At 41.7% G+C, this 26,338-nt stretch overlaps 1 pseudogene; it reads left to right on the top strand.

The window, feature by feature from the left end:
- The first annotated feature begins 6,324 nt into the window (after positions 1-6,324).
- On the top strand, positions 6,325-24,832 carry LOC139042040 (small ribosomal subunit protein eS4-like; annotated as a pseudogene).
- Positions 24,833-26,338: the final 1,506 nt, after the last annotated feature.

Consider the following 26,338-nt stretch of genomic DNA (forward strand, 5'->3'; position numbering starts at 1 on the left):
ATTGAAAAGGGGAGGAGGAAATAGAGAAGAAGGGCGATGTTTTTCAAATTATCCAGACCAGATTATTATACAATTTTCACACTTTTCTTCTGAATAGACACAAACGACACTACGAGGAGATTCCTAGGAATGGTGATAAAGCACAGGCCAAGTACACGACCATTCATGAGAAAATGACTTTTTAAAACTCCAGGGAGAAACTACTGTCCCCCTCACCCAGGTCCACTGGAGGCTGCTCCATGTGTCTTTAAAGCTTCAGTTCCTGATTTAAGACCTCAATTTCTGTTATAATGCATCACTCGAAGAGGGTAACATTTTAAGTGAGTGTCAGATACTTGAACCTCAAGGGGAATGAGTTCCTATTCTTTACTGTAGTAACTTTGAAGAGCGAGAGAGGCCAGGAGGGAAAGAGGATGGAGGGAGGGAAAGAGAGAGTGATCGTGAATGAACCTGTGCACAGAAGAGAACAGGAAAGCTGAGATGACAGCCATCATAACTACAAAAAAGTTCTCCTAGTGAGGTGACATCAAAATTCTTAAATATGACCCTTTGAGAGTATTTACAATGAGCACCTACGAATCAACTAAGAATCACCCCTGGGGAGAACCCTACGGCTCGTGGAAACAAATCTTGCATTAGAACAGCAGGAAGGACTCCTTCCTTCTTCAAACATTGCAGAATAACTGTTTCTGAACTGTCTGCTCCTCCCTCCCACACAGGCACAATTGGGGATTATTTCAGAGAGAATTAAGCATCTCCCTATACACCTTGCCTCTCTGACACAGGCTGTGTGAAGGCTGCAGGTCATCGCCCCATGCTTTGCAGTTCTTGGGTGACTGACTACCTTCAGGTTCCTCCTGCAGTTTCTAAAGAAAGAACCTCAGAGAAGAAACACGAACAGAGTTCTTAAGCTGTGGGAAGGACTGCCAACTTTCTCTTGGGTAAGAGCACCCTCTGGTGGTCTGTATTGTGCCTAACAGCTCATCTCTGGAGGTCAGCTGTCTCCTAACCAGGCTCAACCACAAATCCTTCCCGAAGGAAATGTACTCCAAGATCTCTCTTGGCAGCATAACGATCCACTGAAATCAGTTATAAAGTCTCAGCAGAGGGCCTTGCGCTATTATTCCTAGTGTGTGACTTTGCCTAGGCACCTCTCTCAGCATCACTGTGTCTATTCAAAGCAGGAAAACAATGCCAACGTTAGGATCAAATGAAAATAATAACACCTGCTACTCAATAAAGTCCTATATACATTAAAATAAGAGACACCATTATGGTTTACCAGATATCTACAGATCTCAGATCCAAACAGAAAGTTTTTAATATTATGTTCTGATCCTGAGAGTCGGTTCGTGCTTTATGAGTGTTACCCTTACAAATCTCTACACCGATATGTTCCATCCGGATGCCTGCCTTTGACTTTCATCTACTCCCTTCTTCCTTGAAATACTTTTTCTCAAACTCTCACTTTGTATCTTATCTCCTGACCCTGCCAGGCTGCTGTCCTACTCTGGCCAGGTCCCTGACCTGCCTGGTGCTTGCTTATCACTCAATTTTGTGCTGTCTTCACACACATCACCATATGTTAACTCTCTGGAAAGTGTTTCTTTTTGGTCCACCCTTACTAGAGTGTAAGTGTATCCCCACACCTAATACCATGTTTGGTGTATGGTGTGTCCCCTATAAATGTGTGTTGAGTGAAGAAACGAACTCACTCATGCTGCATATTCAGGATCCTGACATAAATATTAGTTGAGGAATGAGGGGTGGTGGGAAAAGGAGGAGGTGGCAAGTCATTGACAGCACCAAACGGCTCCTGGAGTCTAAGTGCCAGGAAACTGAGCAGGCCCCACGCTGTCATGGGCTCTTCTTCATGCAAAGATCATCAGAAATGAAAACAAGTGAAAATCTTTATACGTTAGAGGAGTTGAAATAAAAAGGATGAATGTGTTCTAGAAATCAGGGTTCTCCAAAACGTGGGCAGCAATCTTCAGAAAGAGATGGACTTCTAAAGCCAATCAGGAACAAAAGGAGAGGGGATGGTGGGAGGGGCTTCCCCGGAAAAGAAGAATCTGGTCTGAAAAAAGTTAGAAAGGAAGAAAAAGAACAAACAGAAAACTCTTGAAAATGGAATTGGTGGCCAAACCAGTGAGACCTCCCAGCCACCTGGAGAGACAAGAGCCCAAGCTGACAACATCACTGAAACCAGAAACACATTCCTGAACAGAGGTGAAGTTAAAATCTCCTGAATAACCAAAACCACGAGTTACTGATGACAGGAACTTGGTTACCAGACAAAGCTGCTTTTATTTTCTTACCAAAGGGAATGTGAAGTCATTCTTGAGGATTATGCAAATTACAAGAAATCTCAAGGAAATACAGACAATGAGGAATATTTGTTAGTGAAACGATGGCAAACATAAATGCGCACTCACTACGATGTTGGGCACTCAGCCACTCTACAGCTCTGAAACCACAGTATTCTAGAAACCTTGCAGATCACTCTGCTGCACCCATATTCCAGGTTTATCGAACACCACATCTACTGAGATCATTTGTGTGCATCCAGGCGATACTGGTTTACGCACCTCTGGATGTAACCACTGAATGAGAAGAGCTTTGCTTTAAGGTTCAACTCTCTGCAAGATTTGCAGAGCACCTAGCAGAGATTTCTGCAACTTTGTATAGTGCCAGCAGTTGTGAAGTGTCCTCAGAAAGCCATGATGTGTTGACACACACTTACGTTTGGATCTCCGTGGTGTGCTGGAAAATGGTGAACAACCAGCTCTTTTTTGTGGTAGGGAGGGGGGTTCGGTGGGGGGAGGGAGCCTGGGTTTGTGGCATTTGCCATCATGATCAATTACAAAATATAATTGCAATGTTACTGAACAAGGAGTTGGGAAGAGCTGTGTACACCTGGCTGTCGTGAGCTGGTGCAAGCCAACTCCAGTCACCTCCAGCCCCCACTGTCGATAAACATATTTTTGTTCTTCGTCTTTCTTTTGTTCAAAAGTATACTTCAAAATTGTTAGTACTTGACAGGAGTGATTAAGCTTGTTTTCTGACTGCTTTTAAACAGATAGAAGGGGCACAGCTCCTTTTCTTGCTTCATAATTGCTACCCATGTATGAAATGATGAGCTTTATTGTCTACTTGACAAAGCCGCTCTTGCACTATGCATTTTATAACATGTGCTAATGCTACATGACAAAATATTCCGATTCCTGGTGCCGAAGATTCGATTCAAAATATATAGCTGAGAACACATCCATTTGTGCTCGTTTTTTAATGGTCCTTAAAATAAATAGCCCTTCCTTTGTAAGTCATGTAGGTTGCTAAGACTATTGAATAATAATGGCTTGTTTTGTGGGTTTTAATATAATGTGGTAATGTGTAGTTACAGTTTTCTGGAAAAGTTGCTTGTTAGCAATTTTTCTTCAGATATTCAGTATTTTTCCTTAAATTATACATATAAGGGTGTGTGTTTTGGGTTTTCTCTTGTATTTTTCATGGAACCAGGGAAGAAGCCAAACCTGAATGTGCAATAAAACCATTTTCACGTTGGCATGCTGGGGTGCTGTTAACAAATTCCTGAAGGAAATAAACTTTTGGACTAAAGTAAAACACAGCTCTTATGCAGCTACCAGAATCAGGAACCTTCTAAAGGTAACTGTGGCCCCCACTTCGACATGCTTGACAGTTTTCAAAGGGCTTTAGACACATTACATCTTCTGGTGGACTTCTGCCGAAGCATGCTTCTGAACCTGGGGTGCAACATCCCGCACGTGCATCATTCAGAATTTTGGCAGAAAAGCGGCCAAAAGAAACTAAAACAAATACGAAGAATTCAAAATTGGAGGAAAGATTGAAATAGGTGATTGTTCACTTCAAGCTGGGCTTTAACGCAGTGGGCGCCGTTATACTAGGGGAGAAAAGCCCCCAAATAATCCTGATTTAAATTGGTCTGAAGCAGCAGGAATCACGGCCTCATCACCCACAAGAAGGGTGACCTCACTGGATAGCTAATCTGCACGACAAAAGAGAGAAAGGCCAGGAGAAAACAAATTTGGGAAGTTGACATGGAGTCCTAGAATCTGACCAGATTATAGCATAAATAATGAGATTTTATTTTTAACCCAATGGAGCTTAAATTTCCGTGCCAATCTCCAAGGCAAAGGTGTGGCAGAAGTAGAAGAGGAAACAATGGGAAAAGAAAACATGTGACTTGACCTCAAACTGCAAAGGCAACAAGACCTGGTGCCTAGAATGCCCTGCGGTGGAGCCATGGCTTGTAAAGTCTGCCACGGCTTTTTAGAGCTAGGGTTGCTATTCGGCACAACCACCACCAGTGGCAATTTGAATGGCATTCTTTGAACCGGTAGTCATAGAGAATCTGGTGCGTGCAAGAGGATTCAGAGAAATATGGTGATTTCTCTTGCCACCAATGAAAATACGGTCTTGTTGAGGAGACAAAGCAATTGCACATTTGAAAGTGACAAGCCAAAATAGGACATCCAAGGTTTCAGGACAGGGCGAGAGTCCAGATAAGATAGAGTGTTCGAGAAAACCTGATGTAGTGCCTGGAACTTGATCTGGGTCTTAAGGGACAGCTAGACTTAGACGGACAAACTAACAGGGAGGAAGAACTTTGAGGCAAATTGGAGCAAAAGCATGCACGTGGAACCATACAGCGGGTACATGGGGAACGTTAAGTAACCCCAGAGTGGAAACTGAGGCTATTTTTCAACTAAGGGTGAAAGTATGAAGAACAGATGTTTTTAAGAAGCACCTGTTCCTCCTCCTGCTACAGCATGAAAATCTGAAGGCTGGGTGTATACAAAGGCCCAAAAGCTTGAAGCATCTTGGTTCCTTCATGGAACTGTGAGCAGTGGCTGGCAAAATATGAATGAACAAACAAACTGTAGAAAATGTCAAAAGTTCTGAGTCTTTTCTAATAAGCAGTACAGAAGGGAAAAAGGATTGAAAACTGCATCCCATTCTACAGAACACTAAAGAAGAGAGCCTAGGGGCCGGCCCTGTGGCCTACTGGGTAAGTTCAGCACTCTCCGCTTCAGCGGTCCGGGGTTCAGTTCCTGGACGAGTAAACCATTGTCCATATTTTTTGAGTCAAAAAAGAAATGGAAAAAAATAGGAGTTTGGTAGGTAAGATTATCATGTAGCATAAATTACTTTTCAAATTAACATAACCCTTCAAAGCCAGCTCCTCAGCTCTCACTCTGCCAGTTTCCTTAATTACGACATGTTTATTCCCCAATAAAAGGCTAATTAAGCCTGTCAGCACTTTTCTAGAATAGTAACTATTTTATTCTTCAAAAAGCTAGGCTTTATTTAATCGAAATGCTTTATGGAAGAGTAGTATATTCGAATGACCTCTTGACCTCTCATTTCATTTGACTACACCATACTAAACAATACCTTTAATTTGATCAAAAGTGTAAGATTAATTTTACTGCAGTCAAGCAATTGAACTTAGTTAAAAGCTTCTATTAGAACTACACTAACATAATAGCTAGTGGCTCTGTGTGCCTTTTGGTAATCCCTGTTCCTTTCCCACAAAATAACTTAGCTTGATGCTCTCAGACTTCTATTTTCCCCTGTAGCACTCCTGAGCCCACATATTTCATCTCTATTTGGGTGTGGAGGTGGGTACAAGTTAACTTTAATTTTCCCTGCTTGGCTCCCTCTTTCCTAGACTCTCTCCATTTTCGGCTGCCCGGGGATTTCCCTTTACAGGGCACCTGCCCTGACTCTGGGCTCCACCCCAGCACGGGCCAACCTCGTGAATGTTTGTGAGACAGTCTGCAGCAGACCATTGGCGCCAACCAAGAGCACCTGTCGTTTCCTCACCCTTCTCCTGACCTTCCACGCCCAACTGCTGGGCTCAGGCATTCCTTCCATCCAGAGGATTTCTGGGCTTTGCCTATCTGCATAATCATCTAATCATCATCTGCCAGTGAATTTATTTCCAGAAAAAAGATTGGACACTAAAGTATTTCAGGCAACTCAGCTGGGCACTTACACTAAAGCATTGCCTAAAAGGGCTCTTTCTGTGAAATCCAAAGGCTGCTGGCAATCCTATCCTCTTTGGTCATATTTTTTCCAAGGTTCTTGTTCTTCTGATTTTATTGTCAGTAACCACTGAAGAAAAAGCAAGGTCTAATCAGAATCCAGGGGAAGAATGCATGTTTCTTCAGAGGAAGTATCTAGAATTTCCCTTAGGAACTTGACATTCATGTGTTGCCTGCTCATATCCGCGTGACTGCCACTGCCACCACCCCAGGACTTTGGACTTGGTAATTTAGGAATCCTTTGATCCCTTTGCTTAATGTTTTCTGGACTCAAGTACTTCTTTCATCAGATGGTTTTATGTGTTAGTAGCACTTCAGCTCAGTAGACTTTTAAAGGCCAGCCCAGGAACCTAATCGCTATTTGCAATACTGATCCTATGGAAAACTGTGATATACACAGAGAAGCAAACAGGCAGCAACAACAACGTCTCCGTACCTCATCTCTGTGCTCAGACTCTACCCCTGATCCGATGGAAGGCGCTGGACACCCAGCAGCAGTAAGAGGAAAAACAGCAGCTCCTTTTCTCACCACTCCTTCTCACACTTTCCCTCTCAGTTTAATTTTCGTCCTCCCAAATTACATCCTTCAGTAGTTTTGTCATCAAGGTTGTTTTGTGCTAAATTCTTTCAGTTTTATTTTGTCTGAAAATGTTGTTTTGGGGGTAAAGGAGACTTTAGTATTAAAACAGAGTTTAGCTGGCTATAGAAGTAAGGTCAATATTTATTTTTTCTTAACACTTGGAGGATATTTTTACACTGTCTTGTGACTTCTTTTATTGCCTATTGAGAGGTCTCCAGCCATTCCTTTCTTGTTAATTTGTCTTTTTTCTAAAGTTGCTTTTATTATATTCTTTTTGTCTTTGGTGTTCTGTAGTTTCACTAAGATGCATCTAGATGTGGATTTAATTTTTTTATTCTGCCGAGAACTTTGCTGTGCTTGTTGAGACTTAGGACTCATTTTTTTAATCAATGCTGAAAAAAATTCTCAGCTACTTTATCCTTGAATAGTACTTCTCCACCATTCTCCTTATTGTTTCTTACTGAAACTCCTAGTGGATGCATGTTTCACCTTCTTATAGCCTCACTGTCTCTTGACAATTCATATTTTCTAACATTTTCTTTCTTTTCAGTGCATTCCAGATAATTTTCTCAGATTCATCTTCTAGTATACTAATTCTCTTTTTAGCCATATCTAGCATTTTTAACCTATCCAAATTTCAATGTCTACACATTTCCATTTCTAAGTTTTATTTAATTATTTTTAAATGTACCTGTTCTTTTTCAGAATCCTCTTTGCTTTATATTTTTATTTCCTCTTCTTTGCCACTTTAAGCATAAGTATTTGATAGCTTCCAGTTGATTGTTCTATCAGTTGAGGCACTGTCACTCATAAAGAATTGTTTCTCTCATGTTTTATAATTTTGGAATGTAAGCTTACCTTCCTTGTGGCTTTGTCTATGGAAATCTTGTGTACCCTGTGTTGAAGAAGTGTCCCTCCAGAGAGGTTTCGCATTTCCTTCTGCCAACTGTGAGGCCCTGATCATTTATATACTATTATTTCCGTTTAGGAGTTCCCTGCCAATCATTCATTTTCAGAAGGTTTTTGTGTGCCCAGTGATCAAAAGTAAGGGAATGGCTACACTTGCTTTGAAAACAATTCAGTAAAGAGTAAAAGGAAGTCCTTTAACAGGAAAGTTTTCTGTAAAGAGGCGTCATTTGGCCATTTAGTACAAGAAGAAACTCTACCTAAAGCATCCAATGCTGTTGGCAAGCTTCTAGTGAATTGAAATAAAACCAGACCTTTAATTTATTCAAATAGCCAAAATTAGGACCAAAAGTTTTTAATCCTCACGTCTCTATGACCTGTCATAGACAAGTTATATAACTTAAATCCATCATGTCTTTTTTTTTAAAGATTGGCACCTGAGCTAACAACTGTAGCCAATCTTCTTTTTTTTTGCTTTTTTTTTTTTTTGCTTTTTCTCCCCAAATCCCCCCAGTACATAGTTGTATATCTTTAGTTGTGGGTCCTTCTAGTTGTGGCATGTGGGATGTCACCTCAGCATGGCCTGACGAGCAGTGTCACGTCCACGCCCAGGATCTGAACCAGCGAAACCCTGGGCCGCCAAAGTGGAGCACGTAAACTTAACCACTTGGCCACAGGGCTGGCCCCCCATCATATCTTTTGAGCAATACTTACAACTCCAGGAATCATGAATTTTTTCAGAGGGATTTATTTTCAGTTTTTGATCCATAATTCCTGTTCAAACAGACTCAGCATGCTGAAGTGCTTCCATGGCCCCCCTCAAACAACTGGAGACCACCAGCTTCCTTTGAGAAAAACTCCTGCACCTCTGCTTTCACTTCTCTACCACCACCCCCCATTAACCAGCTTAGAACCTCCCACTTTTCCGGGGTTTCTTTAGTGCCTGCCTTTTAGCTTCTTTTCCTTCTTTACCCAGCTCCTTCAATCTGAATAATAAGTTTGAGCCTGGTTTTCAATTTAGACTTTTCTTCATGTTAGGCTCTCTCTCTTACAACTCTCTCTTCTCCATTAGCATTAAGCATAAAAGTCTAGAGCAGAAGACCTCAAATTTCTTGGCCTAAGGGCTCTTTTATACTCTTAAAAATTATTGAGGACCCCAAGGAAATTTTACATGAGTTTTAACTATTGATACTTTTCACATTAGAAATTAAAACCGTGGGGCTGGCTCAGTGGTGCTGAGGTTAAGTTCACATGTTCTGCTTCAGCGGCCCCAGGGCTCCCCAGTCTGGATCCCAGGTGTGGATTTATGCACTGCTTGTCAAGCCATGCTGTGGCAGGCGTCCCACATAAAATAGAGGAAGATGGGCATGCTTGTTAGCTCAGGGCCAGTCTGCCTCAGGAGAAAGAAGAAGATTGGCGGCAGATGTTAGCTCAGGGCTAATCTTCCTCAAAAAAACAAAAAAAAAGAAATTAAAACTGAGAATTTCTTAAATATTTACTTACTTATGTTTAAATGACAATAGTAAACTCATTACATGTTAAGATAAATAGCAAGTTTTTATTTGTAAAAACTACATTTTCCAAAACAAAAAGAAATAGTACAAAGAGCATCACTGTTTCATATATTTGCAAAATTTGTAATATCTAGTTTAACAGAAGACAGGTGAATTCTTATATCTGCTTCCACTTTGAATCTTTGTGATAGCACATTTCATGTAGTAATTAAAAACTCCACTATTCAGTCACAAGACATTGAGAATAAGAAAAGAAATAAGAAAATAATATTAATATTATTATGAAAATAGTTTTGACCTTATGGAGATCCTAAATGGGATTCAAGGACCCACAGAGGTTCATGGACCACACTTTGAATACCCCTAACCCAGGGTAAGTCCCGCTCACCCAGCCCAGGCCTGGAGGTGCCACACCCTAACCTGATCCCAGCAATGTCACCTAAGATAGGAGTTTAAAGAGTATTCACATATAACCCGAATGGCTTGACCACTGTACAGTTCAGCTTGCATACTGCTCCCCCCAGCATCACTTATCTTTGGAAGATGCCTCACATGTCGTATTTGCATGAGCCTGGACAAGTGGAGAGCTGAATCACTGGCCAGTGAATGGAAAAAATGTCTACAAATAACACGAAATTACAAGACTCTTTTTCCACTTCCCATAACCCGAAGCCACTCTCAAGCCATTTTTCTCCCTAATTTCTTTTAAACACCATTGTTCTCCCTAACAACACAGTTAGGTTTATTATTCTGCTTGAGCCAACCCATTCATTGCCCCTGGGCTGCTCTTTGCTTTTATAGACACATTCTTGTTTGTCTCCCTCACTTTCCTGTAGTGGTTAAGAACACAGACTCTGGTATCCGATAGACACGAGTCTAAATGCTAGCGTTTTCACTTTATCAATGAGGATGCATTCAGCAACAAGTAGCTGAAAAACCAGCCAAAAGTGGCGTAGGGGGTAAGAATATTTACTTTCTCTCCTAATAAGTTCTGAGATAGGGTGGCATTAGGATTGGTGGCTTCAGCAGGGCCTTCCCATCCCTCCACTCTGCCATCTGCATTATGTCACCTTTGTCCTTTGGTTTTCTCCCTTCACATTTGCTTCATGTCTTCACGTGCTCCGTGTACCACAGCCTCACACCAGAGCATCCCAAGGCAGGGAAAGTTCAAAGTGTCATTTTAACAACAAGGATAAGCTTTCCAGAGGCCCCACCTGGATTTCCTCTCCTATCACATTGACCAAAATTGTGTTTCATTCTCACGCCTGAACCAATTACTTGGCAAGGGTAAGAACATCCCCATGATTGAACTAGACCAATGAAAAATCACCCCTGGGGCTGAAGAGAACCTGCCCCCCATGATGAAAAATATTGAAGTTCTCTTTGCAAAATAAAAGAGAGAATAGCTGTTGGGTGGTAACCACAGTATCTTCCCATCTTCTTTCCAGCTGTGTTATCTTGGAGAGGTTACTGAATATCTCTCAGCCTCACTTTCCTTATCTATTAAATGCAAATAATAATAGTAGCTACCATCTATGTTTTTATGAGGATAAAATAAGATTGTTCATGAATAGCACTTAGCACAGTGCCTGACAAATAATAAGGACCCAAAAAATGTTAGCTATTCATATGCCATCTAATCTCAATGAATCTTGTAATTACACTCACACGTTGCTTAACAACAGGATATGGTCTGAGAAACTCATCTTTACGTGAACATCATAGTGTGTACTTACACAAACCTAGATGGTGTAGTCTGTTACACACCCGGGCTACATGGTGCTAATCTTATGGGACCACCATCGTATATGCGGTCTATCGTTGACCAGAACGTCGTTATGTGGTGCGTGACTGTAGACATTTTTTCTGCTATCTCATCTGACCTTCTCTGTCTTCTAGTAGCTAATAACATCTTCTATAATAAAGTAGCACATGACTGAAAGGTTTTCGTCTTTGCATTTTAATCACTGAGCTCCTTGTTTTCTACTGTCTCTATGCCATTTATCCAATTTCCTTGAAGAGAAGTACAAAAGAAGACTCAGTGCTAAATTAAAGGACTGGCAAACACTGAGGATAATAGGAAAATTACTATAATTCTGGCTCCAATACAGCTTTCCCCATTTGAAACGTCCAAGTAGAATATTTGCTTTTACAATAAACTATTGTAGGTTTATATTTGGCTAATCATCCACCATGACCCCCAGGTCTTGCTCTGTCTAGGCCATTCCCTGGCGATGGTTTTTCACCACCATGTATTTCCTTCTGGTTGGTCGGGGGTAAGTGTTTACGTTATGCTCCACACAAAATAGAAGAGTTCTTTCAGAGAACTGCCTCAGATGCCTGTGAAACAACATCAAAAAGAGAACTCTTTCAAATATAGACTTTCATCAGCTTGATATGGCAATATTATCTTTGCAATTATATATAACTCTCAGAAGGATGCTCCTGAATTATGTATGCATGGTACATGTTGGTTTAAAAAACGCATTGCTAAAATATCCACTTGTCTTATATGAGGTGAATGAAAAATAGATAAATCATCTCAGTGCTTCAGAGGTTTTGTATTCTTTCAGTGTTTCATGATGCTTTCTTTGAGCAATTCCTCAGGATAATTTTAATAATGTCATCTTTGTAAATAAAGTTGCATGGACCAAGAGAAAGAGCCCTGGCCTGGGAATTAGGTGAGCTGGGCTCCAGCCTGCTTCCTGCTGATTATCTGTGCAGCCTCAGGCAAATATGTGTCCTTCCTGACCCTCAGTCTCCTCATTCTCCACATCGAACTTTGTAGCTCTGATATTCTAAGCAGAGCTGCTATTGCTAACCTTAGCTGCATCCCGGGATTAGAAAATCCCTCTGCAACACTGTGCTCATGCAGGGTCCACTCCAGCGACGTACCCGGGGTGCTCTCCAAACACATATACAAGCTTCTTCCCTCGCAGACCACATCTGGCTGTGTCCACGTGATGCCCTCTTGATCCAAGGCTGTACAGTCTGTTTTTGCACGTCAAAAGGACAGTTTCTGGTGTCCTTTGAAGATGTGCTTCAGCTATGTAGAAATGTAACAGTAGTAATCTGTTAATAAGTACCTGAAGAAAATATCTCCGTTGTTTTTTTATGGAAGAGTGGCCCTGAGCTGGCATCTGTTGCCAGTCTTCCTCTTTTGCTTTTTCTCCCCAAAGTCCCAGCACATAGTTGTATATCCTAGTTGTAGGTCATTCCAGTTCCTCTATGTGGGTGCTGCCACAGATGGCTTGATGAGTGATGTGTGGGTCTGCGCCAAGGATCCAAACTAGCGAACCCTGGGCCACCAGAGCGCAGCACACGAACTTAACCACCAGCCAGGAGGCCAGCCCCAATATCTCAGTATTTTTGATGGTCAAATGGCACAGAGGCCTAGAGATCATTTAGAAACCCTCCCAAGGGCTGGCCTGGTGGCATAGTGGTTAAGTTCACGTGCTCTGCTTTTGCGGCACAGGATTCACTGGTTCAGATCCCGGGCGTGGACCTACACACCACTCATCAAGCCATGCTATGGCGGCATCCCACATACAAAATAGAGGAAGATTGCCACAGATATTAGCTCAGCAACAATCTTCCTCAAGCAAAAAGAGGAAGATTGGCAACAGATGTTAGCTCAAAGCCAATCTTCCTCACCAAAAAAAAAAAAGAAACCCTCATTCCACATACATCCCTCATTTGTCACGTAAGAAAACATTGCTGCAACAGGCTGGAGATGGAGCAAGACGGGAACCCAGATCACTTGTCTCTGAGACAGTGGAATTTTCATTAAAGCACGCTACTTCTTCCAAATATACCACAGTGTCAATATCAGGGGTTAGGCACTAATATAAATATAAAACATAAAAATTCTGTTCAGAAAGTTTTACAGTCTACAAGCAACTTACGCCTCTATGATTTCATTTGAGCCTCACTGCAAAGAGAGCTTAAACTTGGAAGGGTTAAGTGACTTGCCCGATGTCACTTAGCCAGGTGGTGAAAGAGCCAGCCCTGGAGGCCAGCTCCTCCGATCCTGGTCTTGTGTGTTCCTGGAATTAGCCCTGCTTTCCATCAAACAGGCTGATTACCAAGGAATTAAGTAGATCTTTCCACTGCCTCTGGCTGCTGCGTGATCAACCTGAAAGGGGTTCGTCCAGTTGGCAATATACTCCAAGCCGTTCATATGTTCTAATCTACTAAGATCAACACTATAATTAAGTTTGCTTTTAGGAACTCCTGAACAGGAAACCAACCAGAAGCCAGATGTTCCAGCTGATTCCTTTTTTTTTTTCTTTCTTGGTGCTCTGAAATGGCTCATTACTACACATTTAATCATGTGAATACACAATTATATGAATGGCTGGTTCACACAGACAAAATCACTAGATAAACTATTTTTTGATCCAAAATTTTTTTAATCACGTAATATTGATAATTTCGTACACTTACAATAGGGAACTGCAGTATGGTGGTCAAACAGGAGGACACTAGTGGTCATGTCAGGTTCAGATCACAGCTCCTCTCCCGGCTGTGTAACCTTGTCGCAGACCTCATTCATGAAATGGAGATAAAATTGTAGCACATACGTCAGAAAGTTATTAGGAGAATCAAATGGGGTAACACTTAGAAAGGGCTTCAAATTGTACCAAGCACACAGGAAGCACACGATAAATGTTAGGTATCGTTGTTACTATTTACATAATGAGGTGTCACATTATCCTCGTTTTACAAACAAGGAAACTGAGACTCAGAGAGGTGAGTGATTTTCCCAAAGCCTCAAAGTCTTAAGTGGCTAAATTCCCCATAAAGCTTATTAAAGATTTTTGGTGTCAGGCTGAGAGCAAAAACAAGAACAGGGGAGAGGCCAGGAGGGATAACGGGCTGGCTGGGCGGGGGGGGCCTCTGAAGGACCATGTGAGGGAGCGCTGAGCTGAACGCTGCCAACTTCACACTTGTGCTGCATTCAGCAAGTGGCTAGTCTGTGCCACCCTGCATGGCTCGAGTGGTTTGGCTTTCCCTCGAAGCATGACAACCACAGAAGAATCAGATCAAACAGAAAGACACATTTTAGGTCAATTATTAAGACATCCTATAAGCAGAAGGCCTGTTACGTCCAGGTCTCTACCGTGTGCCATAATAGATCTGTTTAAATTCAAGAGCATATCAGTCACGTGGATGCAACCTTCTTTTCTTAAGAGGTCTGTAAGTTAGGAATACTCTTAGCTGATAGTAAGAAAAAATTCAACTAAATTATCTATGGCATTGTTGTTGTTATTGGCGTCGTTGTTTTAATTTCCAATCCATCCTGGACTGGTCAATATCTTGTTCAATGAGACAGGTCTATTGTCACTGGTTTAACAGCAATGTCAAAGTACTATAGAAGTAGCTAAACCCATTTTGTCAATTTCTGTCCTAATCTCCTCACAGAGCAGTAACAAATGGTTTGTGGACCAGCATACACTTCCCACATTTTGAGTAGTATTGGCATAAATATAAGGACATTTACCACCAACTTTCTGAGAAATTCAAAAGTGGTCCAAGGGTTAACTTGGGGACTCCATAACATTAAAAAAGACCCAGACTGTTTTTTTATTTTCCCCTTTTGCCATCCACAGGATATTGATTTCCATCTCAAGCTGGTAATCTCATGGCCACAAGCTTCCAGACCCCAGACGTCACCTCTTCACTCAACATTACCCAAAGCAGGAAGAGAAGGAGGGCAAACGGGCTTTCTCTCCAGGTGGCTCTGTCTTCACTCAGAGAGGAATATCTTGTCGAGAAGCTCCTCAAAGATCCCCCGACTCACCCAAAACTGCCCCTATACTAAACGTGCAAAGGAGAATGGGATTGCTATGGTTGAATGAAGCCAACAAGGATCCAGTCGCTTGGGGCTCCACAGCACATTGCTACCTGAATAAAAATCAGGGACTCTGGCAAGGAAGAACAAGGAATGGCTGTTAGATAAGAAAGGAAGTGTCTGCCACGGAAGTCTTAACTCTGCCCAGACCACATGAGGCTTAAAGACATCTGCCCTCAGAGAAAATGTGGCATTCTGCAAGGAGGATGGAGGATGTACTCAAATTTTTTAATGCGATGTAGCCTTCTTATCCACTAGAAACTTCTGGAATTCAGAAAGGACCAGGAGGCAGCTCTCATTCATTACCTCCTGAGCAAATTTTTTAACATCATAAGCCTCCTTTTCCATGTTTGTAAAAGGAGCTTATAACAGGATTTTCCTCAAGGGTGTGTTATGGGAATTTTAAAAGTTAATAGAAAGCACTTAGAACAGGTCTTCACCTGTGGCAAGCCCCAAATAAATCTTACCTCACTATTATTGCTCAGTGGTTATGGGAAATAATTTTGAGTTTCTACATAACCCGGGGCCACTGTTAGAAAATCATAAGAGCTTGAGAATTTTGAGATACCTAGGGCAGTTTCTGGGGCTGGTTTCATAGAAACGCACAATAAGGAAAGACTGAGCATGAAGAGAGAAATTTTACGGGCTACACGTGTGACTTCTGACAGAAGAAGGTCAAAGCACTCACTCTGAACCAACAGAGACTTAGTGGACCCAAATCTGTCTCAGAATCCAGCAAAATCCAGGAAGTTACGGACCCTTACACAGTCTTGCTTTCTCTAAGTCACTTCAGGGGCCAATCTGAAGAAGTTCCAGTAAGAACTGTGGAGCACCAGAGCTTTGATCTGCCCTCAGAGGTGGTGCTGACGTTGTGACGCTGTGCTGTCTCCTTGCCACGGAGCTATTCCAGGAAGCAAGAGACTTTGAAACGACCCAGACGGCCTTTCAAGAGCTGTTGACAGGAGCAGGTGGGAGTCACCACAGTCAGCAGAAAATGCCGCTGGGAGTCACTGCAAGCAACAATATAAAGAGGAATGGCCACCAGGAACTGGAGCCCTGGCATCTCCTGTCACTGCGGACCGTGATCCACGAAAGCTGGCACCATCAATAACAATCTCTAGAAGACAGTGCTAGAAACTGCCGATGGAGTGGCTCCTCATCATTCAAAGCAGCAGACCCTAGGTCAAAACTGGCAGATCTTACTGCTGGGAAGTCCTGGCCCTCCTCACCATCGGTTCAATGGATCAAAGTGCTGGTCATTGAATAGCAAACTTTAGAGGGAACAACACGGTCTTGGAGTTAAAAGACCTGGACTTGAGTTCTGGATTTTCCATTCTGTGACCTTGGGTAAGTCCCTAATCCTCTGAGCTTCCAAGGATTTAATGAGCTAATATAGATGAAACTGCTTTATAACATAGAAAGTGGCAGGAAAATCAGAAACATTGTGATCATTATTTTTTTAAGTATATTCCTCAACGAAGAGCAAAATTAACAACTTTGCACAAGAGGATCTGAAGGGAATATAGCCCCAGAAAATCTGAGTCGGGGCCCAAGCCAGTTTTAGAAACCAGTAACAGGAACCTGGCTGAAAGGATGAGGTTTGGAGAAGGAGAGTCTCACTAAAGAACGGGATCAGATGCAACTTTGCATTCTCAGGTCCTCGGGCCTCTGTGTGGATGCGGTACATGTTTTCAGTTGCTTAATGTGCTTGAAATCCCATTTTGTCTCAAACAAAAAGCCACCTGAAAGTTCCCTGAAGAGGGTTTTTTTTAAGGAAAATTTCAGCATGACATGTCTGTGGTTGATCTTCTGTCAGTGTAGTCCCTTCCAAAGTTCCTTGAGCAAACCAGAAGGCAGCAATACTTCAGCAGTTGGGAGAGAAGGACGCCTTACAAGATGCCATCACAGCTGCTGTGTTGCGCCAGGCCACCCTCCGGATACGTGCAGACGGGTGCTCTCTGCGCACCCCTGGTCTCGAGGATTTCCTGCACAGAGCAGAGCACTCCCTCCCCGCCTCCCTCGCCTTGGGCACTGTCTTCTGTTTTGGCAACGAGCGGTGCTCCTGACAGACTCCATCTGCCGATCCACTTTGAGTTTCCACTGCACTGACATCTGGGATTCAAAACTATTCAATCTACTGTCAACAGAGCCTTCCTTTAAAAAAGAAAAAAACAATCAAGAAGTGAAAGAATCCAAACACTATCTAAAATGAAACAGAGAGCATTCCTTTTGTCTTGTTTTTTAAATAGAGCTCCCCGCCTCCAAATGTTTATTCTAGGATTAGGAAGCATGTTGTAGAAAGGGTGTTATGATCACCCTCTAAAAATCTTGTTTTTGTAATACTGAATTTACCATATGATATTAATTTGGGGAAAGAAAAAAAACAGGAAAGCAGCTCCAGCACAAAGAGTTCTGCAATGCAGTGCTGTGGAGTTTCAGTACTATGGCAAGAGGAAGAGCTCGAGAACTGATAATGTCTATTAACGTTTTCAGGCACAAAAGTGATGAAATTGTTTTGTTCGCGTCCACATTGACTCTTGCCTAGACTACTGCAATAGATTGAATTGGTACCCTACTTCCCAATTTTCTCCTCCTCTGATTCAATCTCCAGAAACCATGTTCCTTAATCCCAAATCCGATCACACCCTTGCTCTGGCCAGATTGGTTTAGTTGACACTCATCACCTACAGAACTAGGGACTGTCCCCAACCTTGGTATCCAAGACCCCCTAAGTCATTCTCTACAGATGTGATGCTGCCTCCCCCAGGGGGTGTTTGAAAGTGTTCGGGGGATTCTTTCCAGTGGTCAAAATGACACGGAGCACCGCTGGATTTTAGAACGCTGGGATCAGGGCTACACGTTCCTTGAGATGACCAAAAACCATCCACCCTGAAATACAAATAGCGTACCCATGGAGAAACTCTGAGCCTAACTTTTCAACTTTTCCTAACTTTATTTTCTACTCCTTCCTCTGTCATATCCAACAGCCCAGCCACCTTGACTAGTCCCACTTCTAATCTCAATGGCTGTGCTCACTCTGTTCTCTAGTCTGAAATGTCCTTCCCAACTCACTGATCTTTGCCACCTTCAATCCCTCAACACCCAGAATAAACTATTCCTATCCTCAGATCAGCATTAACTTTTCCCACTTCCGTGGTCCCACATCATTTTGCTTATACCGCTGCTTTCACGTTTATTGTATTCTGCTTTCTATTATTGCCATTTATGTTCGTCTTACCTCCACTCCCAAATAATATGTTCCTTGAGGCCAGGATCCTCCTTCTGCAGCTTTATATTCCTCAAACACTGAGTCCTCACTTCGTGCCTGGTACTTAGTAGATTGGTTCAATTTAATTGAATTAAACTCATTATTTTTCAATATTTTTTCTATCAAATATCTATTGGGACATTCTAAATTTTTTTAAACTCCTAGTGGATTTAATATGTAGTCTTATTAGTTCTTCATGGGCAAAAACCTGTTTGAGTAAATTGAAAAAATGGTTGGTTTCCTGCCCCTATAACATAGACAGGGTTAAATCCTTTCAAAAGAAACAACCAAAAGGAGTTAGTCTTCCAAAAGTCACAAGGGAAACGAAAATGTAATTTTTTAGTGTTACCCAGCGAGATGTTTGTGTACACATATCTCCCCAAATGACTAAACTTTACAAATTTCACTTGACTTTAACTCAACTTTCCAAAAAAAATTTTTTTTTAAGTCACCTTTGGATTGGGATGAAACGTGGAAAGTTTCAACTCAAAGTAAGATTTTTTTTTTTTTCCTAGGAAGCTGTGAGCAAATGAAAACAGGGTTTGGCGGGAGCATTTTGCCACCTCTACCATAGGACGGGTCACTGCCGACAGCATCCTTGTTGATGCGACGTTTGGCAAAGGGCCTACTGCAGAAATACAGTCTGTGACTTTATTTTTCTGGAGATTTCATCCATGAAGATTTTCTTTTCCAGTTACAAAGTTCTCCCAAGAGGGACAGAGCTGCTTTTTGGAAACCTGTGACGTCTTGGCAAGGCCTACCCTGTTTACCATGGAAACTTGTCCTCGGGTAGAATTACAGCGTATGACCTGGTACCAGCATAGATGGATGTTTGATGCCTGCTATTTTCTCTTCATGTTCATTTGGAAATTATAAATCATGGAACCAGATCAAATAACTTTGATCTTTCCAGGTCATTCATTCATTGTGGCATACGGTCATATCTGCATGGACTTGAAAACACATTGGCAGATGACAGAACATATGTTACGATTAAAATGTTCAGGTTTGATTCTGGTTAATCTGCATAGGGTTGCCTGAGAAGGGCATTGATGTTTGTGAGCATGGATGGTTTAATGTCTGCTTATCTGTTGATTTTTTCGTAGAGAGTTCTAAAATATCGTATGGCTTCGAAATTACATTGACGGGTTATATTTTTTTAAATGAGAAAGAGAGAAATTAACTAACCCTGCCTGCAAGCAGATGCTATCTGCTTTCTTCTAAATAACTGTTTAAAACATCTGGCCCAGGATTGTGGAGGAGATTTGTTTTTATGTCTTTGGGAAATAGTCTAATTCGGGACGTCACCACTTCTTGCCTGGGTTACTGCAATAGTTTTCTAACTTGATCTCAGACTACAGCTCTTGCATCCCACCCTCAATCCATCTGCCATACTCCTACTGGCACTGTCATTCAAAAAAAAGATCTGATCGCCTCAACCCAGTTGTTAAAACCCTCCAAAGGTTTTAGGAGAAAGTGCCAAATTTGCATGGCATGCAAAGTTCTATCTTAGCTTTTCCTCTTGCTTCACACTACTTTCACTCTACATGCCGCATACCACATGCCACTCTCTCAGTTATCACTCAGTTGTGCATCTCTGCCTTTGAACCAGCTGCTCCCATGCATATAATGTCACCTCTGGAACACCGCACCCTTTCCATGGCTTGCTCCTATCCGTCTTTTAGCTCACGTGCCACTTTCTCCAGAAACCAACCCAAATTTTCTCCTCTAGGAAAGGTGACCCCCACAAGCGGTCCAGTAAGACTTGTGTGTATCTCTAGGATGGCGGCCATCACACAGGACTGCATTTTAATAGCCATGGAAGTTCCAAGAGATCACATTTTACCCAGAGTCTAACAAATATCCTGGCATATAGATGGTACTCAATAAAAATTGGCCAAATTATGAATGAACAAAAGGGTGAACGAAGGCATAAAATTTTTGCATTTACATTATACTTGTTTTTCTGGTTATGCTTTCAGACACTGATATTCTTGAATTTGTCATTTTGAAGGAATCTAAGTGATCAGAATTATTTTTTCCCTTCCTGCAATTTTGAGAAAACAAAGTAGGTTTAAGAACCAAATTCGTCTCAAAGTTTAGACAAGCTAAAAAAAATTGAAGAATGCTCTTTTCATGGCTAGCACAGCCACAGCTCGTGGTCCCGAGGAGCATCTGAAGCATGGAGCATCTCCAAAGCACTGGATGCTGATAAACTGACCAGTGTGTCTGCTCCCTGTCCATCTACCAGTCTCCACAAGCTGACAGAACGTCTTCCCCTCATTTTCTAAGGAACAGACTTAAGTATGCTCTGACAAGAGATGAACTACAGAAGATTCGCATGCAGCAGTTCATTAAGATTGACTGCGAGGCTGGAACTGATGTAACATACCCTGCTGGTTCAATAGATGTCACTAGCATTGACAAGGCTGGAGAGGATTTTTGTCTTATCCACGACACCAAGGGTCGCTTGCCATTCATCATATTACACCTGAGGAAGCCAAGTACAAGTTATGCAAAGTTAGAAAGATCTTTGTGGGCACAAAAGGAATCCCTCATCGGATGACCCATGATGCTCACACCAACCACTACCCTGATTTCTCATCAAAGTGAATGATGTGATTCAGATTGATCTGGAAACTGGCAAGATTACTGATTTCATCAAGTTTAACACTGGTAACCTGTATATGGTGACTGGAGGTGCTGACCTTGGAAGAATTGGTGTGATCACCAACAGAGAGATATCCTGGTTCTTTTTCTTCTTTTCTTTCTTTGGTGAGGAGGATTGGCCTTGAGCTAACATCTGTTGCCAATCTTCCGCTTTTAGCTTGAGGAGGATTGTTGCTGAACTGACGTCTGTGCCAATCTTCCTCTATTTTGTATATGGGACGCCACCACAGCATGGCTTGATGAGTAGTGTGTAGTTCTGCACCCAGGATCTGAACCCACAAACCCTGGGCCACCAAAGTGGAGCGCATGAACTTAACCACTACACCACTGGGCCGGCCCACCATCCTGGTTCTTTTGAGGTAGTTCATGTGAAAGATGCCACAGGCAACAGCTTCGCCACCCAACTCTCCAACATTTTTTTTATTGGCAAAGACAAAAAAGCGCGGATTTCTCTTCCCCAAGGAAAAGGGATCCTCCTCACCATTGCCTAAGAGAGAGACGAGAGACTGGCCGCCAAACAGGGCAGTGGGTGAAATGATCCCTTGGTGACATGACTGGAGGGTCTTTGTACTTAATTAAAGATAAGATGGAGTGATTAAAAAAACAAAAAGAATTGAAGAACGGCACAAACCACTCACCAACTAAACGTTATCTATGCAGTCATCATGCAAATGATGTCGTGACCCTTTGCACTGTGTGCATTATATTGACCCACTCAGAGCAGCTCGAATAAAAATGCCAACCTTAGCTTGTGACCAATAAGTTGCCTCCAGTTATTCATAGATATTGGTAATTTTTAGGATAAAATCATTTTAAATTCACTTAAATACAAAAGAATTAATGTAAATGATCTTCTTCAGCACTTTTGGTAAGAAGTACGTTATTAACCTGAATCAGCAGCAGGGGTTACAAATCCCCTTCAGATTTGAAATAATCTGCTTTCAGGATTTGTGGCTTTTCCACTTGTTCTCTTTTATTCCTGCATGTGCATTGACGATTCAAAGAGCCCAATTCTTGACTCCAGTGTCAATAAACCCAACTCCAGTCCAGAACTTGTGCTTCCTGATGTCTTCCACCCAGGCTCCAAGGAGTATAAGCAGTGTTTGAAATCAGCCTTCTATGTAGAAAAACAGTCTACAGTGTGATATGAAGTGCAGCAGACTTTCTAGCCCCGAAATACATCCCACCCTGCCCCCCGCCCTTACTGGTCGATGTCTGAAACCACTTTGACAAACACAAACACACAATAAGACTAAGGCTTAAGAGATTATCCACTGATTTAAATTCACACTGCCTATTATGTTTCTCTTTTTGCCTTCTTTGCCAGGAATCTCAGAGCCAATTTATTGTTTAGTTTGCAGTAAAACTTTTCTACATTCTGTTTCAGGTAGAAACCCCATCTTTCTTCCTATATTTTATGGACTAAATCTTTGCGTCCCCCCAAAGTTTGCATGTTGAAGCTCTCACCCCCAATGTGGCTGTATTTGGAGATGGGGGCCTCCAAGGAAGTAATTAAGGTTAAATGAGGTCATAAGGGTGGGGCCCTGATCCCATAAGATTAGTGTCCTTACAAGAAGAGACCCCAGGGAGCTAGTGTGCTCTCTTTCTCTCTCCCTTCTTCCCTCACCCCCTCCCCCCCGGACACAAGCAATAAGGAACAGCCATGTGAGAACACAGCAAGAAGGCAACCAGGAAGAGGGCTCTTGCCAAAAACCAAGTCAGCTGGAACCTTGATCTTGGACTTCCAGCCCCCAGAACTGTGAGAAAACAAACTTCCGTTGTTTCAGCCACCCAGCCTCCAGAGATTTGCCATGGCGGCCCGAGCCGACTATTACACACAGTATTCCCCCCTTATCCGTGGTTTCACTTTCTGCAGTTTCGGTTAACTTGTGGTCCAAAAATATTAAATGGTAAATTCCAGAAACAACAAGTTTTAAAGAAGTTTTAAATACCATGCTGTTCTGAATAGCATGATGAAATCTTGCACCATCTCGTTCTGTCCCACCCAGGATGTGAACCATCCCTTTGTCCAGGGTGTCCATGCTGTATGCGCCACCTGCCTGTTAGTCACTCAGTAGCCGTCTGGGTTGTCAGATCAGCTGTCGCGGTATCACAGTGCTTGTGTTCAAGTAGCCCTTACTTTCCTTAATAATGCCCCAAAGTGCATATGCCAAAGAGAAGTCGTAAAGGTACCTCCTTTAAGTGAAAAGGTGAAAGTTCTCGACTTAACATGGAAAGGAAAAAGATCATATGCTGAGGTTGCTAAGATCTCTGGTAACTTTTATTACAGTATATTGTTACAATTGTTCCATTTTATTATTAGTTATTGTTGTTAATCTCTTATTGTGCCTAATTTATAAATTAAACTCTATCATAGATGTGTATGTATAGGAAAAAACCGTACGTATAGGGTCCGGTCTTATCCGCAGTTTCAGGCATCCACTGGGGGTCTTGGAAGGTGTCCCCCAAGAACAAGGGGCCTGCTGTACATGATCCTGTCCTCTCCCTTTCTCTGACCCTTTACTGCTTACCTGGCGACCAGTCCCTAAGCTCTGGCTGCCGCAAACTCGGCTGTGCCACATTTCCCACTATCCAGCCACCAGTCACAAAAACTTTGAAAAAATATTCCATAAACTGAATGAAATTAAGAAAAGTAATAACTAAGCATAATAATTATTGGACTACACTCAATCTAACTTGCAACCTTAAAATTAACTTTGTCTATTGCTTTTTAAAGAGCATCCTCTATAATTTGATAAAAAGCAATGATAACTTTTTCCCTTCTTATACATTAGTGTCCAGTTTTATAAGTGGTGTTTCTGTAAAAATGACAAAATTAACAAGTGTGCTACTGTGACTTGACTTCACTGGATGCTGTGCCCTTATTGAACAGTGAAAACAACCTCACACCCACTCTGGTTCCTTTGTTTTCATGTTTTTCTCTTTTTTCTAATCCTTAATATGACCCACAACCTGGTCCCACTGCTCCATTCTCAGGCCTTCTCTCCTAATACATTGTCAACAAATGATCTCAGTATTGCCTGTTCCCCTGCTGTCATTCAGCTTAATTTGTGAAAACTATTTTTTCTCGTAAGACATACTCCAGATAGCTGTCTTATAAACTTTATGAACTGTCAGATCTTCTAAGGGAAGTATAGATGTTTAGAGCTATAACAAGGCTAATAAAGTTCAATTAATAGTTTTTGTGTCAAGAAAAAAATCATTGATTAAGATAGTAAGTTTCCACTACAGCTCACATGCTTAAAACTTTCTTTAAAAGTTCTCCTTCTGGGGCCAGCCCGGTGGCGCAGTGGTTAAGTTTGCACATTCCGCTTCTCAGCAGCCCGGGGTTCACTGGTTTGAATCCTGGGTGTGGACATGGCACCGCTTGGCACGCCATGCTGCGGTAGGTGTCCCACATATAAAAAAAAAAGTAGAGGAAGATGGGCACGGATGTTAGTTCAGGGCCAGGCTTCCTCAGCAAAAAAAGAGGAGGACTGGCAGTAGTTAGCTCGGGACTAATCTTCCTCAAAAAAAAAAAAAAAAGAAAGAAACTGATATATAATAATGTACACTTGAAATTACACAATGTTATAAACCAATAAGACCTCAATAAAATAATTTTAAAAAAAGTTCTCCTTCTTTATCCATTCATCTGTTGATGGGCACTTGGGTTGCTTCCCAGTCTTGGCTGTTGTGAATAATGCTGCAATGAACACAGGGGTGTGTATATATTTTTGAATTAGTGTTTTCATGTTCTTTGGATATACAATGGCATACTACTCAGCCATAAAAAAGACAAAATCATGCCATTCATGACAACATGGATGGACCTTGAGTATATTATGTTAAGTGAAATAAGCCAGATAGAGAAAGACAAAAAACATATGATTTCACTCGTGTGGAAAATGAACAAGCACGTAGATAAGGAGAACAGATTGGTACCAAGGGGAAGGGAAGTGGGGGATGAAATGGGTAAAAGGGCACATACAGATGGTGACAGATAAAAACTAGTCCATTGGTGGTGAACATGATGCAGTCTATCCAGAAACTAAAATATAATAATGTACACCTGAAATTTACACACTGTTATAAACCAATGTGACCTCAATAAAATAACTTAAAAAAATTCTCCTTGTGAGTTAAAATATTCTGTATTTGCATTGCATGAAAAATTGTATAGCTTGAATATTTGAGATAAACCCATTTTGATTATTTTTAGGTGTAGAAGTAATGACACACTTATTGTTTTTAATTTGTGTTTGGTTATTTTTACAGAAATACCTGAAAAGTGGTTAAACCCTGTAGATTCCTGTGTAGATAGACTTCAATGAGAGGTAATTTTAGTGAAACACAGGAAAAATAATAAACTGAAATTAAATGTGATTTGAAAATACTTTACGAGCAACTAAGAAAATTGTTAAAGATCTGCTGGATGAGCTTGTGAAGATTAGCCTCTTGGGCATTTGGAAGTCAAATAAAGTTAAATGACTCAAGATGCCACAGTGTCCAAATATAGAATGACCATTTCCACTTCGCTGTCAAGCGTGGGTACAAGCGTGCCGCTACACATGCTTCTGGAACAGACCAGTGGTCAGGAGAGTGAGCACTAGATCTCACTTCTATGAGAATTAAAGTACTTAGTGTTTTCTAGAAATGCCCAAAAAGAGCTTACCAGGCCCGACATTCAAGGTGTTTCATGGATTCCCCAGTATAAACTTTTCTAGGTTTCTACCCCACAATACCGTCACACTACTCTCTAGTCAAGCTAAACTCCTCCCTGACCACACTACCTAATATTTTCTGCCCCATTGGTGCTCTCTATTACCCTGTTTTGTTTGCTTCACAATACTTGCCACTATCTGAAATTATCTAATTGATCTGTCCCTTGCCTCTCAGAATGTAAGTCTCAGGGGAGCCAAGATTTTTCCTTGTTTAGGGCTGCATCTCCAGGGTCTAGGGATGAGTTTGTCACATGTTGGTGTTCTAGAAATATTTATGGGAAGAGTGAGTGAATGAAATACTTCCCATAAACACCTGAACTTCATTGTCTCCGGGCCTTGGCTTGTGAAGAACCCATGCACTAGCTAGGATTCCTGCACTCCCCTTCCGCTCTACAGTGTCATGGTCCAATTAAAATTCTACAGCATCTAGGCCTGTGTCAGCGTTGCCAGTGTGCAAGCTTCCGCTCTCTTCATCAAGTGGAAGATTTTTAAGGAATCAGTCTTTGATGGTTTCTTTTCACACACACACACTAGCACAGTATCACTCACTAAGCATTTATTACATTAACTAATGAGACTGATGAACCATTCAACTTCTAAATGTGTCTTCACCTTAGCAAGAAATTTAACAAGAAAAGTGGACCTATCATTTGGTTAGCGCTGTGAAATGACAGAAGAAATATATCAATTACGTGTGTTTGATCCACACAGAAGTAGCCAGAGTGGCAAAATT

The sequence above is a fragment of the Equus asinus genome, chromosome 25 (assembly GCF_041296235.1).
Source record: "Equus asinus isolate D_3611 breed Donkey chromosome 25, EquAss-T2T_v2, whole genome shotgun sequence".
NCBI classification, from domain to species: Eukaryota; Metazoa; Chordata; class Mammalia; order Perissodactyla; family Equidae; genus Equus; species Equus asinus.